Genomic DNA, 17051 nt, shown 5'->3' on the forward strand with positions numbered 1-17051 from the left:
CTGCCAGCTGCGTGGAGTCTGTGGGGGGCTGTTTTCAAGAAGCACGAGGAGATGCCTGGAAAGCACACTGCTTAGGGTGGAAGGGCGCCGACTTCAGGGCCACTTCGGCGTCTTAGCCACAATGTGCACCACCCTGTCCCTGTCTGTGTCCGCGTCCCAAAGCAGTAGGATGGGAAAAGCCACTGGCCACGAGGGGCACTCATCAGAGAGCTTCGAACAGAGATTAGGAGAGCAAAGCACAGGAGAGGGGTATCTTTCCCCTGGCAGGCCCCGGAGCCGGCGGGTCCGGTGCCTTCGATTGCTGTGGGGGGCGGGGCGATGCGTGAAGTTTGGTGGCCTTGCGGGAGTGGCCTGGGCACTGACTTCTCTGCCCTCCACAGGGACAGCTTTTGTACAGATAACTGGGTCTCTGGTGGCTGCTCGGGGGCAGAGATTCGCCACGTGCTCAGGGTTGGTCCAGGAGCGCAGCGCCCGCGGCGGCAGGTGTCCGCGGGAACCAGCGCGGGGCAGGCTCGGCACAGGCACAGGGGCTTCCTGAACACTGTGTCTCAAACACTGCTTGCGACTTCTTGAAAGGGCACTAGTTTACCAAGAAATGGGTTCTACGAGGGCAGGTGTGAGCAGAGCTTGACAACCACTACTTGCGAATATTCCTGAGACCCAGGCCTGCCCGTTCCCTGGGATGGCCTGGGAAGCACAGGTTGTATTTGTAAATTATTGTGCGATTTGTGTATTGATTTATATTGAGGAGACCACTGACCAAAGGAGACAACTGACCAACATGGTAGATGTGAATATTTAACTTAGGAACTCAGAAGATTTAAAAACAAACAAAAACAAAGATACAAATGATATATTTAGTAGGAAAGTGCAAGCCAGGCTTCGGAGCTGCAAATCGATTTAGACTTGCGGCCTGGGGCATTTGTCTGGAGACGGGGCGGGGAAACTTAGGAGGAGGCTGGGAACCCAGGAGGCCGCAGAAATAAGTGCGAACTGGATGCACTGTTTAATGTCACTGCCAGGGAACACTTAGGGAAGGCTGGCCTGGAAGTCAAAGTGCGTGTGCTTGTGTGTGCACAGGTGTGTGAGTGTGCATGTGTGCACCCATATGCATTCTACTGGGTGCATCAGTGTGGAGAGTATGACACCAAAACTGGAAGATAAGTCCAATTTTTTTTATGAAATCAGGGAAGGGAGCATATAGGCTGACAATCAACTAGAGGTGCTTGCTTGTGTGGAGGCTTTTAGAGGTGAAGCTTTCAAAATAAAGTTTCTAGTTGGATAAAGGGAGATTTTGGGGAGACCTGCTGCCCATCTCTCCTTGTCATGCACACATAATTGATGCTAGGAAAACTACTTGCTCCTCACATCAGGGAGGAAGAGAGGGTTCACTGACTTCCCTATTTGGTAGCTTGTTCTGTGGATAAAGTATCTTGAGTTCAATGTAAAGAGGTGACTTTGAAATTAAAATTGAAATAAATTATTGGAATGTTTGGACTCTACCCCAATATCCTAAATATTTGACTGAATCAGGGAGATGGTTTGGAGATGTGCAGACAGATTTAACCCTTCTAAGATAAGCAACTGTGCTTCCTTACACAGGGATGTTAGTTGGCACAGTGAAGACTTAATTTAACCCAGAAAATTCATTGCATGTAGCTAGCCAACCCTAAAAAGATGGAATCTTCTCCTTAGAGAAAGTTGATTGATTGCTTTCTTAGGATAAATACCACAGATTCGTCTTCTTCATATTCCAAAATATCTTCATTTCTCTTCCAAGCGCACCGTGGAGAAGAGGAGGAGGAAGCCGGGGGTGGGGGTGCGAGAGTGAGGGCGTGGAAGTGTGCTCAGAGCAAACGACTCGGTGGCTTCTTAGCAACCTTAGCCATCAGATAAGCAACCTGAGGTTATAAATTTCAATTATCCCTTCATCTGGGTTTTTATTTGTTCCTGAATTTTTACCCACAGTACATTGATAATATTCTTGGGTAAACTGTGGGACTTTCCCGGACTTCACACCAAGCTTGTAAAACTCCCTTTTAAAACGTCCTTCTTCTTCTTCTTCTTTTTCTTTTTCTAAATGCGGAAACAAAGAAACACACCTAGATAAACAGAGAAGTGCAGATGCCGTAACGGAGTGGCTCTGAGCAGGTTGCTGAAGCAGTTTTGTTAATGAATGTGTTATATATAAAAGTCCAGTTTTTAAAGTGGAGAAAAAGGATGGAAAGGTGATGGTGGCATGAAGAGGGCCCCCTGCTCCCTCCGACAGCAGAGCAGAATTTAAAAAGCAAGGTTAAACATAGAAGGAAAGAAAAATATGCAAGGGATATTTGAAGCTGAGTCAAGCTTGCAAAGCCTGACTCGGCTTCAAATGCCAAGAACAATTTATCACCCCCCAAAACACATCCTCTAAAACATGCCAATGAGTGCCAGCTAGGCCAGGGAAGACCTTTCACACAATTGGCCATTAGCTTGGTCCTTAAAATGTATTCTTGGCATTTCCTACAGGATGCCCTTGGAAGTAAGGGATACGTAGGTCTTTGAGAGGCATGGTTATGACCACCTATCTCACTGGCTGCTGCTGTTCTGTGTTATTACACCATTTTACATCACAGCACTAAAGCTCAGACCTCCAAAACAGCTGAGAAGAAAGGTGGACCACAGAGGCGTTTTCCCTCCTACTTCCTGAGGAGTAAACTTTAATGAGAACATCCTTGATTTTGCACATGAAGAGCAGATAATGATTTGAACAACCTGAGGAGGATGTCTTGTTTCCTCTCCACCTCCCTTTCATAACTGGTGTCCGTTCCCACTTTACTGTGTGTCTCTACACCTCTCCACATGGCATCAGGATTACATGCATCTAGTTGTTAATGCAGAATGAAAAGGCAACCTCTTAGGGCTTGTTGGGCATCATGAGAGAATTACCGCCAGTTTACTCTGGGCTTTTGCACATGTCTTTCATTCCGACAGCTAAACTGTCTTTAATTCCAATCGATCTGCCACCCATCCTGGGATTATTTCAGTAAGGATTGCTTGGACTTTTGTTTGAAAGTTTGCAAGCTGGTAACCCAGGGTGAGTGGAAGGTGAGCATTACCTTCTAGAAGCTTTGTCAAATCAGTCCAGCACATCTCTATGCTTTTCATAAGTTAATTGCTAACTTCCAAGGAAAAAAAAGACCATTTCTTACTTTCTGGTCTCTTATCAAACATGCTGAGCACGGCTTGGTTAAGCAGTAACTCTTGCTATGCAAGTAAACAGAATTCCCCACCTTACCCCGTCCTTTTCATTCTAATCTAAATGAGAACTGGGGAGAAAATAATCAGCAGCTATTAACAACAGGCTGAACTGGAAGTGATTCAATTTCTGTAATAACACCTTGAGAATATTTACATCCGTGGAGGACGGAGTGTTTACAAGGGCCAGGTGCTCGTGTATCTGAGAGCACTTGCAGGGCAACACAGCTGATAGGCTCTGGGACGGTCTCTGCCGGCAGAGGGCCTTCAGCACCATGGGCTATTAGTGGAATAAAGACTTAAGGTTGCACTGAAGTTGGCCATTGGCTTCTCAGGAGTTTTATAAATGGTTAGCACCTCACGAGCCAGAAGTGGTTTTGAGGCTTGGTAGTGGGGTGAGGTCTGAACGCCATCCAGGCCTCGGATATGAAGAGTCAGGAAGGGATGCCCATTCTAGGGCTTTGTCCACACAAGCGGGTGGAGGAACCAGGCCACCTATGTAGTGTGACTTGGAAGTTGCCAGAAAAGCAGCCCCTGACCCAGAAGTGGGCCTCTCTCCTCAAAGACCTACCTCAGAGTCTGAATTTAGACCAGGAGACTTGCGTTTTGGCTTGGACGTGGTCTCTGAAACATCTTTAAAATGCAAAAATTCCACTGAAAGGAATGTGTTAAGATATCAGCACCCAGACCACATACCATGACTAAATGTCACCTTAAATGATGTCACCAAGGCGTAGGGGCCTCAGGGAGTGCCGCCATCACCTACCTGGCTTCTGACCAGGGACTCAGCCCCCCTTAGCTCCCCAGGCTCATGCTACCTGGAGGTCCTCACGAGCATCTGTTGAGAACACCATGGCTTCTCTTTCCTGGGCCTTGCTTTATTTGTATGCCTTTAAGGCCACTGTGGCAATGTTTACATTCAGGATTGGATTATGATCTTCAGGGGCCCTAAATACTGAAAATGTTACCATGTTCTCCTTCTGGCCATGAGGAATTCAAATTCAGATTCATTCTAAACTGCAGAACAGACATAATGATGGCTTAATGAAGTGACTATTTTCTCCACAAGAACTAGTTTCTTGCACTTTCAGAAATAGAAAAGGTGAAATTCTTTCTTTGTCACTCCTATATCCAAAGACTGTGATTTTTCCTCCTAAATGTCTTTCCATTCCACCTCCTTTTATTTTTACTCCCCCCGCCCCACCTTACCCAGGCCGCCATCACGCTTGTCTGGGTGGCCGCAGTGGCCGCAGTAACCGTCTGGCCAGTGCCCCTAGCCCGTCTCCTTTCAGATCGCACAGCCCTTTGCACCCTGTGGCCCCATCGATCACGTTCCTCTTCCCAACAGCATGAATGGTATCTCACGGCTTAGCCTCCTCTCTGAGATTCACAAGGCTGTTCATGATCCAGCTCTGCTTCTTGCTTCAGCTCATCTCTGGCCACTTCCTAGCTAGACCTCTGTGATAGTAAATGTCAACAGATTCCCATCCACACAGCAACCTGCTGCCCTCTGGACCTTTACACATGCTGTCCCATCTACTTGGAGCAGCCTGTCCTCTTCGTGTTTGCCTGACCGACTCCTGCACATCCTTTGGCTGTGACAGCTCTTCCTGCAGGCCCTCTCCTGGTACCCCTGCGCACCCCACAATGTACTGTGCACAACCCAGAGTTGGTGTCTATCCTTTTCCTGGCTAATGAAGTCCAGGACAGCAGGCACTGTGTGGGTCTTGTTGACATTGTCTAGTGCCTTGCACAATGCCTGCCACATAGTAAATGCTCGGTAAGTATGTGTTGATCAAATGACTATTTTAATAGGTCACGTGGGGAGGGCATTATTAGGAAAGGGGCTTGGGTAGAGCTTTATTTAAGTACTTAAAGTAGATGTATGCTGCACCTGGGGTGTGTGGGGTAGCTCTTGAGCCTGAGACATCAAATGCGATAATAACCATCACTTAATGACATGTTTGCCACATCAGGCTCACCATTTGTGTATCTCACAGTTATTTCCAAGGTGTGGACAGGGAAAGCCACTTACCAGAGGTCACTTGGCAGGTGTAGATGGGAGTGGTGAAGGTGGAGGGAGGTGACACTGATACACAGGGTCTGTGTTCCCTGTGTTGCCTGGGCCTGTCTGTGGGGGGTCTGGCTAAACGCATAGAGGGCATTGAACTCCATCACAACTGTGTTGTAAAATTATCCTGAAATTGTAGTCACTTTCCTGTAATATGTACATTACATAATTTACTTGTTTGGTGTGTTTTGCAGGCTGGAGAAAGCAAGGGTGTGTGACACCAAGAGTTGTTGGGTCGATTCATAGAGAGAATAGCATCTGCTATCTGAATAACCTGGCCTATTTTTCCAAATGATTAGCTCGAAAAAAATCAATGAATTAGTTAATTCCTTCACCAATTACTCATTAAATGGGATGCAAGATGCTGTTCTGTACTCTGGATAAGAGAGAAAGAGTCAGGTGGTCTTCACCTAGCAGGGAGAGAGGTGACACGCGGTCCTTCACCAACACGAAGTAGGAATGTTGGTGCCTGGAAACTGTGGGCTGTGGTGACTGCAGAAGGCAGCACGTGACCTGGCTGCTAGCATGGCTGCTCTACGTGTTCAATACCAACATGTCAATGAGCCTATCATCTCACACAGGGTGTGATGGATGGCAGGAGCTCCATAATAATCACTGGTTTGGTTTTTCTTGTCCATCCCATGCCCAGCCTGCAGTCACCACATCTGACCAGAGGAGCTGTGTTTACTGCTGAGCCTAGAGAAGTGTGTCTGAATAGCTTAGTATAATTTGGATTTAAAAAAACCCGCATATGTTGTTTGCCACACTTCTAAAATGCTTGGATACCTTTATTATAAGGCCAGGATTCTTGACCTGGAGGTCCCAGATGCATTTCATCTTTGGGCCCAGCTATTAAAAGCAAAATTTGTATATATATATGCAAGTATTTGTTTTTCTGCCAATAACTTTTGTGAGATTCATAAAGGGATATGTAACAATTTTGTGGTTGAAAAACATATATTTCACAAAAAGCTGATATTTATTAATATGTAAAATCAACACATTCTTATAATTATTAACAATTAAATGATTTGTATGTTGTAACTTTTTACATGTTATAATTTATAATAGATTATGTGTCTAGAATATGTAACTGTGGCTTGGAATATGAGAAAAGTTCAAGTATTTAAGAAAAAATTTGAAAGTAAGTGGTGTATTATCTAAATTGAATGATCAAGGTACACCATCCTTACTCTCTCCTCTATATCTCTTTTATATTTCCTTTATAGTTCTTTGAAATGAATAAAATCAGCAAAGGATCTACCAGACTCTAGTTACTGGATTCTAGGGACTTAACACCTGTCCTGAGCTGGCTTTTAGATATGGTGAGTATCCATGCAGTTGGGGGCACTCGTCCAGGTTAGGAAAGATGGCCGAATGAGGGGACCAGGTCAGCAGCTGATTTGGATGGGAGCTCGTCCAGGGTTGCATGCTCTCTTAGGCTGGGTTCTTCCAGAAGTAGGTGCTGAGATAAGGACTCTAGTGCAAGTAGTTTATTTGGGAGGTGATCCCGGGAGACACAGGAGAGGGAGAGTGAGGAAGGAAAGACAGTGAATCTACAGCACGTCCTTCAGCAAGGACCCCCTAGGGCATCTGGGCCTCATACCTGTTGGGAACCCTGGGTGCCCGTGACCATCACATGCCTCTGAGTGACCACATCTGGCGGAAGGTAGTGGAGTGTTTCTCCATTGAACTCTTCTTGATCACTGGTTGAGAGCTGCTCCTGGGAGAGGATGGTAATTCTCCAGCACTGCCTGGTGAGAGAGCAGCCTGGGAGCCAAGCCGGATGAAGCCTTCAGGGAAAGAGGTACAGAGGTTGACAGCTGGGGAGCTTAGCCAGCCTGTAGGTTAATCCTGAGCCTATAGGGGTAGGGGCACCCAATGCTGCAGTCGACTTTTACTCTGCTGGCCTGGCTACTGGGCAGTGCTTAGGGTCAGTTTACTCACTGTGCAAGAAGCAGGGGTTATCGCCGTTAAGAACATCAAGAGATGCCACCCCTCCTTCTGGAGCCGGCAGTTCCTGAGGCTGAAGGAAGGGCTCCTGTGCGGGAATGCTTCGCATGGGTGCGATAACTGGAAAGATGGTATCAGTATTATTTGATATTAGAAATGATTAAGGCAAAGAAGTTTACTTTTTCCCCTGCTTTGAAGTGCTTTAGATTAAAGTAGTTGGCTTATCAAAGTGTTTAGGGGCCATGATAATGTATCACATAGGTAGACATTTCCCATCCTTCCTTCTTAACTATTTTTTTTAAAAAAATCATTCTTTTTCTTTCTTTCTCTTTATAAGAACTTTTACTCAGAAAGCCTTCTCTATTTTGAATGCACTATTTCCCTCATCCTGTCCTCTCTGTTCTGAACCTTTGAGGACAGGGACTATATTTTGTTGGTCTCTGTGTTATTGATGCTTAGCAGTCTGTCGAGCATATGGTAGGTTTCGAGTAAACCTTTGTGGAATGAGTGTGTCCCTTTGATACTCTGAAATGGGGCAGTGCAGAGAACTGCCTGGGTGCTTGGTGGGGCCAGAGCAACTCCCCCTTGTGAGGCAGCCTCTTCCTGCACCTTGTGGCCCCTTGGCTGGAGGGCCACGCCCGTGCACCCCTTTACTCTGCATGCAAAGGGACACAGATTGCCCGAGTCCAAAGGAAGCTGATGTCTTCTTGGGGTCCAACCAGCTAAAACAGTGTTTGAAAACTAATGTGTTTCTTCTGAGAATTGGCAGGAAGCCCTGGTAAGTGAAAAACTGAAGAGTTATTCTATAGTTGCTGTTTAAAGGAATTTTATCTTTTTGCAATGGTTTAAGGTTAGCTGTGGAACTTTGCTGATTTTGTGGTTAAATGCCATTTCCTACCACCATTCTGGATTACCCAGCAGTGTCTCCTGCTGGGCTTCTAACTGCTGCTAAGATGACTGGTGTTTTTCTTTTCCCCATTGTCTATAAGCTCATGCTTATTACCATTGGGTCTCTGGCAAAAATAAAACATGGACACTGTAGAAAATTTAAGAGCAAAAGATATATGGATATAAACAAAATTTTATCATTCAGTGATAAAAATTATTAACATATTGGTAGAAAATCTTTTTATGGATATAAAACAGAAAAGGCTTCATAACAAGTTGAGAATATTGGTTTTAGTCTCTACTTAATTAACAGGTAAGGATGTCTGAGATGGGGTCTTATTGAAATCATTTCCCAGTGAAGCCTCGCAGTTTCATTCACTGCCCTGCATTGGGAGAAGAATTTTATTATTAACATAGCACAAGATACAATTTGTTGAAGCAGAATATTTACAATGCTTATGAAAATCCACTGTGTAGAATAAATATTTCCTTTTTATCATGCCGCCTAACTGCTGATATTTGGACTCATCATTCAACGTTCAGCTCTGAAGCTAGCACGCAACAGTAGTAAACTCCTCCCATGAGGTTTTGCTTAGTGCATTTATTTCCCCAAATTATTTTTACTGTAGCGTGCTAAAATAACATGTCACTGAACTTTTGGGTTTATGTGGTGGGGTTCAGCCAATGAAAGCATTAGTTGGAATGCAGCTGTATTTGAAGATTGACATAGAAAGGACTGAAAAGGATCTGTGAGTAGTTTAAAAGAAGTTTTTAGAGGACATGGAACATTTATTCACATAGCAGGCTTAGTTGCTCCGCTGACCGTGCTTTGAGTCACCTGTGTCACACAGCTGTCTGGTGGATTCCGTGATTACAAGAATAGTTATGACAGCAGAGATGCAACTGCTGCTGCTGGTTACAGTGTCCTCGCCAACAAGTAGAAGTACAGGAAGAACCATTTCGGGTTAGTTTACACTTACTGACAGATGTAGAGGCTAAATGAACAGTCAGAGAAGTGGCCCATTGCAGCTAGATTAGAGCTGTTTATACTGCGGACAACAGACAGCACCTGGGATTTCAGAGCAAGAGCAACCACTACAGTTTCTACAGCACCCATCACAACACGTTTGTTTGAAAATTAAAATAGGGACAGTGTCAGCAACTTTTCCCCTGGATTCGCTAGAATGTAAGTTAACTAGGGCACAACTGGCTAGGAACTCTTGCAAAGCCTTCTTCTCCCCCAAGAAAAAAGACCTCTAGATTGACCTCAAATGCTTCCCTGTAAGAAGCTGCTAATACTGAGCACAAAATGCTTCTAAATATTATGCCCCATTAAATTAAACCAACACTCCTTAGAGAAATAATTGATGCAGAGTGAGGGAGGAGAGAGCACAAGGTGAGTCCGGGAGTCTCATAATGTCAGAGAGTAAGGACACGCACACAAAATGACAGGGACACCTCCAAAGGACACACGGTAGGCTCCGGGAGCGTTCACTGGCCGAATGAGGGACAATCTGAGCATCACATGAATGATGACAGTAATGGGTTGCAATTCACTGCCTTGTATGAGAATCCCCGTGTCCATAATAAATCGATACATGGAGAATAAAGGAATGCCATATGGTTAAGTGCAGAAAGAACACAGAAAATCACCGTTTTGGAACCATCAGAATAAAGGTTGATTCAGGCCAGAATCATCAGTGGATGCCCAAATTGCTGGAGGAAAGTTTGAGAGGAACGAGATATTTACATTTTCTCAAAGTCTTTCCCACAGAGGATTTGTTAGTTACAAAGGTAAAAATAGTAACATATAGTGAGGAACCCTGGGCAACCCCACATTAACCAAGCCGTCAGTTTCCACCACCCATCCTGGGGCACACCAGCAGGCAGGGTGCTCGCAGCACCTCTTATCGAGCATTCCCGTCCCAGATGCGTGACCCGGATCTAATCCAAACAGAGGGATGCAATCTTCAAAAGTACCAACGTCATGCGAGACCAGGAAAGGTGGAAGAACTGCCCCGATGACAGGAGATTAAAGAGACATGACAGCTAAATGCAACACCTGGTCCTGGGCTGAATTCCGGGTTGGGGAAAACTGATGTAAAAGACGGTATTGGGGCGATTAGTGCCATGAGAAAGGAGTGTGGATTAGACAACCCTATCGAATCGGAGATCGTTCTTCTGAATATTTAAGTGTTTATTGCAGAGGAAGAGAATGTCCTTGTCTTTGGCAAACACGCACTGAAAGATTTTGGGGTGAAGGGGCAGGAGTTGGTCAGCTAACTCTTAAAAGGTTCAGAAAAAATATAATTATATAAATTATGTTGCATATAATATATGTAAAATAGATAAAAACATGTCATATGTGGAAAGGGAATAACAGCAAATGTGGCAAGGTGTTAAAATCATGAATCTGAATAAAGGGGGTTCTTTGCACTGTTTTTGCAACTCTTATAAATGATTTCAACGTGAAAAGTTAAAAGAAAAAAAAGCTACGAATATTGTCCCAGTTTTTGGGGGAGGTGAGAAAGTCAAATTCACATCTCAACCCGTTCCTTCCGCTCTCCGGTGTCCCAGGTTCTCCTCGCAGAGTCAGCCCGCTGGCACGCGGGGCGCGCAGGCGGGCAGCGAGGGCCTGCGGCGTGCGGGGCGAGTGCGCCCGCTGCCCTGGCAGACCAGCCCGCACCGCCACCTTGCCTACCGCGTCTTCCTTTATTCTGCTTCATTCTACTGCTGCTGTTGTTTTGGTGGCGCCTTCCTCCCACCTAGCCGCCAACCCCCACTGCCTCCGATGCCACGGGAAATGCCTCGCTGGTTCCCCTCCTCCGGCCAGTGCCCCCTCCTCGCTGGTTCTCCCCAAGGGGCTGGCTTCCTTTCCCCGTGCTGCGGGCGGCTCTGGTTGGGCTGCAGGGTCCACCTCTTCCTGATCTGCGCTTGAGGGCACGGGCCTCCACCCCCACTGCCAAGGAAGCGCTGTCATTTACGCGGGACAGGACTGACTTTTCCAGGATTAATGGACAGTCTCACCATAGGCTATCCTCGTCTGCAAACTTATATCCTCACAAAATGTCCTTTGCGTTGCGGTACGTGGAGGACTTCAAACTCCAGAGGCCACCGGAGTCAGGCAGAGCTTTGGCTGTGGTCCTGTCCTGCCCACTCCCTCTGCCCGGGAAGCACGCCTGACTGTAGACATTAGCAACCTTCTAGCGCTCTACCATTAGAGGGCTATGAGGCCGCCTAGTTAAAATAACATTGAATGATTACTACATGATTGGTAATGATTACCTTTCCCATTAAGGAAATTTGATCATCTCGGCATTAAGACAATATATGCAAATACTGTAACTAAGCAAAACCTGGAAAATACCAAGTTTTGGTTTATGCATCTAATGGGCTATGACTCTCATGCTTGGATTTCCTTGTCCTTTTTTTAAACTTGTGCTTGGTAGGGGAATTTAATGGAGTCTGTGCTGGGTAGGGGAATTTAATACGGAAGTAGGAGTGAAGGGATTATATCAATTCTCTTTCCTCTACGGCAAAAGTGTCCGGGACTGGATGATTATACAGTGCCCACTACAGTTTCTGTTGACTCGGGTTGTTAGTAGCATTGCCAGAGTCTCTGTTTTCCAAACATTCTGCTTTCATTGTATCTACATCAGCAAACTGGCAGTTTGAACCCACTTGCCAAAGATCATTCACGCGGTCTTGCTGAAGATGAAGCACTGTTGTGTTTGCGTCAGGCAGTGGGAAAAGTCCATGGAAAGCAGCAGATGAATCAGAGCCCTTCCTGGTTTCTTCAAACATCTCCCAACTGCCTTGCCCCCCACCTCCTTTTGTTTAGAATACAAATAAGTAAGCAGTTATTTTTCAGAGGATATGATCTCTATTGTTTTTGTCCTTAACCAAAATAGGGACCAGTTGTTGACAATTGTATTGGTAGATATTTGCAAATGCCCAACTTTTCGAACAATATTATGGTAAAAAAAAATGTGACAAACAACCCTTTAAAGCAAGCATGACCACTGTAAGCTACTCAGCTTTGATATTTCTTCTTTCTCCATATAGCCTTGGCCTTGGCCAAGGCAACATGATTTATAGCAAGAGTGAATGTCTAGAGGGCAAAAACTATGTCATAGAGGCAAAAACATGTCCTGAGCTTGCCACGTTCTATTTAAGATATCAATCATACAACATTTGTATTAAAGAAATTGGAAAGTTTATGGATATCATTAGTTACTTTATGTAATTATTTTAGAATGTGTTTATAGAATGTATCTTTGCTATATTATGATTTTTAAATCATCCTTTAAAAGTTAATTTAAAAATGAAATAATATATGTTTCAAGGTTAAAAAAATTTAACAAAGCATATTAGACCTTGTAATAAGGAGTCATAGCTTCTGGGCCTGTCCTTCCTCATCCCTAGGCCCTTTTCCCAGGGGCAACTATTTTAATGTCTTTTAGTTTCTGCTATTAGTTATTGCCTATCCCTAAGTATTGTGTTACACTGTTATTTCTTTATGCTGAGGGGATAAATGAGGGTTGGTTAATCTACATGTCCTCATCACCATTTCTTCCAGCCTCTCCACACAGTCATGCTCCACTGCAAGGACCTTTGCTGTTGGGTTACTTTGTGACTTTAAGACGTATTAAGTGGACATTTACTCCTTGACGCGTTATGTACTGAGAGTATGCCAGCCCCAGGACTAGTTACAAAATTTTTAGGGCCCTGTGGAAAGTGAAAATACAGGGCCTGTTATTTAAAAATTATTACGAATATCAAAAGCGTGTTCAAGCAAGCATGCGTGCCTTCTAGGTCTGGGCTCTGGGATTGCACGGGGCACACCCTGGGACTGCCTATTCACGCCCTGTCTTACCCTTCAGTGCTCTTTCTTCAGTTTTGCCTCTTCTGCCCTTCTTATTTTTCAAATAAATTAATAACATTTAAATTTTGTTCTGTAACCATAAATATCTCATCTATTCATTTTCTATAGGTTAAGTTTCTAAGTTTAAAATTAATATATAGTTCATTATTGTGATAATGCAAATATTCATTGTGGAACCAGTAAAGGCCTGTATTTTCTTGTATATCCTTTTCTGTTTCCCGGTGTTTCTAACTGCTTTCACTTTTGTCTTGCCTTTTGCCTTTATCACTTTCTCAGTTTTAACCAACTTCGCCCCATCTCTCTAATTATCTTTTCAATCTAATTTTCCCCAGAGGCCTCCGTCAATCCCAGATGAAGGGTCCTCCCTGCTTTTCCAATCTGGACCTAATTCTCTCCAGGCCTGCTGCCTGCCTGCTGCCTACCTGCCCGGCACTTTTCTTTATAGCTTCCCTCATTTGGTTTCAATACTTCTTAGATCCTGGGATTTTTATCCTTCTTGGTTTATCCTTTGTATGTTTTAGCCCCTCCTCAAATAACTCTGAGTGTGGGAAGAAATTTCCAAGTCCTGCCATTTCTGAAGATATCTATATATTATTTCTCACCCTTGACTTGTAGTCATAAATAGAATTCTAGGTTGAAAATAATTTCCTCTTAGAGTTTTGAGAATATTGTTCATTGTCACTGGCATTCACTATTACTCATAGAAGGGACACTTTGATGCCCTTTATTTGACATTGCACCTGATTTTTTTTGCCCCCGGACAGTTTCCTCTTCATTCTTGGAATTCTGAATTTCACAACATTCACCCAGGTGAGGCACAGGTGTGCGTCCAGGCTCACTTGTTACTCAAGGCATGTGGGAACATTTTAAATCTGGAGAGGGCTGTCTTTTAGTCCTTGGAAAATTCTTCTGAATATGCTGTGTGATAGTTTCCTCCCTTCTGTTTTTCTCCATTCTCTTTTTGAAATGCCTTTTAATTGGATCTTGGATTTCTTAGACTAACTCTTTGTGCCCATTTTCCATTATCTCAACTTTGTCTTCTCTTTCAGTTCTCATTTTTGGGAGGTCCTAATTTTTCTTCCACTGTTTCTATTAATTTATCATTTTTTTAAATCTCTAAAAGTTTCATTTTTCTCTAAAATTGTTACTTATGGCATTCTGCTCTTGCTTTATGAATACGATAAGCCTCTCTAATGAGTACACAAATTGGAGGATTCAGATTATTCCTGAATGCCCCATATATTATTGCTTATTTATTTATCCTGGTCTTTTGTTTTTTTTTTCTTTAATGGTGGAGGTTTTTATGTTGGTGATCCTTGGCTGATATTTTAATTTTAGGCTGGGGCAGTAAGGACCTGATGTTGGGTGCTGTGTGGACAAATGGGGTTTGTGAATTGGTGCAGTTTGCTTTAGGGTGATAGATGGTGACAGATTGTTTTTATGGGGAGATTTCTATATATTAGAATATGTACTTCTCTATTCTGTAGTGGTCAGACACTTGAGGGTGACATTCTTGATTTTTTTGCCTGGAGGTATTTCCCTGGTTGGAAATTGAAGTATGTGGAACTGACTTCTTCTTTCAGTAAGTTTCAATTATTTCCTTGTTTTCCTCCCCAGAGTTCCCCCCAGGCCCCCTGGTTGTACTGCTTCCTGAATGCTGTCCTTCTTGGCCCTAATCTTTCTAAGTGCTGAACCTCTGGGGTTCCAGGGGGAACACTGTCCCTGAGCATGATGGCGTCATAGGCTTATTCTAACATGAACTTTCTCTGTCCTGCTCCTCGAGTCCAACCCTACAGCTTCTCACCTCTGTAAATTTGCGGAACTTTCATGGCCCTTTCCTTTTCTGTATAGTTGTTGGTTTATAATCCCTTCATTTCTTTACTGTCATTTAAGTTCATGTAAGTGAGGTCTTGAAGGAAGAAAGTGCCATCTTAAAAGGTGCTTCTGTTTTTGAGGAAATCCTTAATCTTTCTTTAAACTGCCCATGGCACCTGAACATACCGAGGGTGGTATTGCCCAATATGTACTAGCTGCTTTCATGCAAACACTGTTTCATTCTCACTTGGTAAAGGTGCAGAAAATCTATGACACTTTATATAGCAAAAACAGTTCATATAGTATCTATGTGTCTATGTATCTTCCTGTCTATGGTTCTATAGCAAAACCATTTCTATTGGATATGAGAAGGGAAATGATTCAAATGCACAAAGCCTCTTAATGGAATTTCAGAGAGAAGGTAAATATGGTCACCTTTGGAATGGATAGGAGGAGTTTCTTTTGTTCTTTTTAATCAGCAAAGAGTTAAAAAGGATTTAACTGTACATTTTAGGCTGGTAGGTGTTTTCCAAGTCATTAGGCCTCATATCTTTTTATTATTTTAAAACACATTTATGGGCCAAGTAAGATCTATCTTTATTCAAGCATGTAAATAGATTGTTTAATAAAGTACATGTTTTTTTATACAGGGTTTGAGGCAAATACTGCAAAAATAATACGTAAAATGAGGGAATTAATTAAACTGCCCCCACATGCTTATAGCACTTCTTACCTTATTACTGTAGCAGTTACCTTAGTGATTTACACCTGCTTAACCACAGCTCTTTCTTCTCATGGGACAGAGACTACCTAAGTTTAAGTTTGGACCTTAGCCTAGGAGGCATCTCTAAGCTTTCGGAGACTTTGTAAACACCTTGCGTAAATTTTTGTCTGTAGCATTTCAGTAATTTTTATGTAGAGATTTTTACTTCCAATGAAAGCAAATGGCCAGCAGCTCTTAAAGGCTTTTCTCTGCCTCTCTTCTAATTGGCCAGCAGACAGCGGTGACATTCAGCAAGTATTTCTGGGCGCTTGCATGTGTTGGGACATTTGTACACTAGCCTCATGTTGGGACTTTGAGGAAAATGGCTGTGAAATATGGAAATGTGGAATCCATTGTAATGTCTATGGGCATGTGATCTGAACATTGCAGATGGAGAATAAATACAGGTCTGTATTTATTCTGAATGTGAATATGACTAATTAAAAATCTATTAGATAGTAGCATGGTTTATTTATTTTTAATAGTTTTTAAAACAAACGCATCACACTTACTATGTGTCAGGAAGTATGCAACATCTCACTGACCGTCACCATTTGAAAAAGGCATTATGATCGACAGTTTACAAATGAGGAAACTGAGGCTCTGAGGGGCCGTCGCTTGCTTCTGTGGGTAACACAAGGCAGAGCTGCATGTGAGTACGTTTAATGTAAGAGCCCCGAGTCTTGCTTCCCTCACTCTGTCTCTGTCTGCACCCTTTGTTTGACTTGTTCTTTTTGCCTGGAATATCCTCTTTTACTTACCGAAATTCAATTTCTCTTTTAAGTTCTAACACAAATACCAGACAACAGAATGCCTGGCTACATAAGTAGAATCTCAATTTATGTCATTGTCCTGCCCTTTATTTTCCATGAGAGCTCTCCGGCTCCCAGCTTGGTTTTAGCCTTTCGCTATTGAGTTCCCGTTCCACTTTGTTTTTATTTCCTTCTGTTTCATTGTCTATGTGCCTATTTGTGTCCTGCATTAGAATGCAAGCTGTCTGAGGTCAACAGATACGGTTGATTTTCTTTCTATTTAATCCCTATGGGCCAGCATAATGTCTTCCACATACTTGACCCTGTGATGTTAAGACCATTTGAATAAGCTCATGTTAAGGAAGAACTGGACCCTCCTGAGCGTGGGTTTGATTTTTATGCCACTAGGATTCACAGGGGTCTAGTTGTATAGACATAATTTCTGCCTGTTTGTTTTTTTTTTTGTTTGTTTGTTTAATCACTCAGTTTTCTGAAAAGATAGAAGACTCCATAAAAGCTCTAAGACTGCTAAGAAAAAAACCAAACAGAATGTTTACTAGATTCTAAGATACTTGAAGGCAGGGAACATGTGTCATAACGCTCCACTTGGCGGCTACGCATTGCCTGGTGCATGCAGTTTGGAGAACAGGATTTGAAAGTATGGTGACTTTCAGCCATGGGCAAAGA

The sequence above is a fragment of the Manis pentadactyla genome, chromosome 2 (genome assembly GCF_030020395.1).
Source record: "Manis pentadactyla isolate mManPen7 chromosome 2, mManPen7.hap1, whole genome shotgun sequence".
Taxonomy (NCBI): domain Eukaryota; kingdom Metazoa; phylum Chordata; class Mammalia; order Pholidota; family Manidae; genus Manis; species Manis pentadactyla.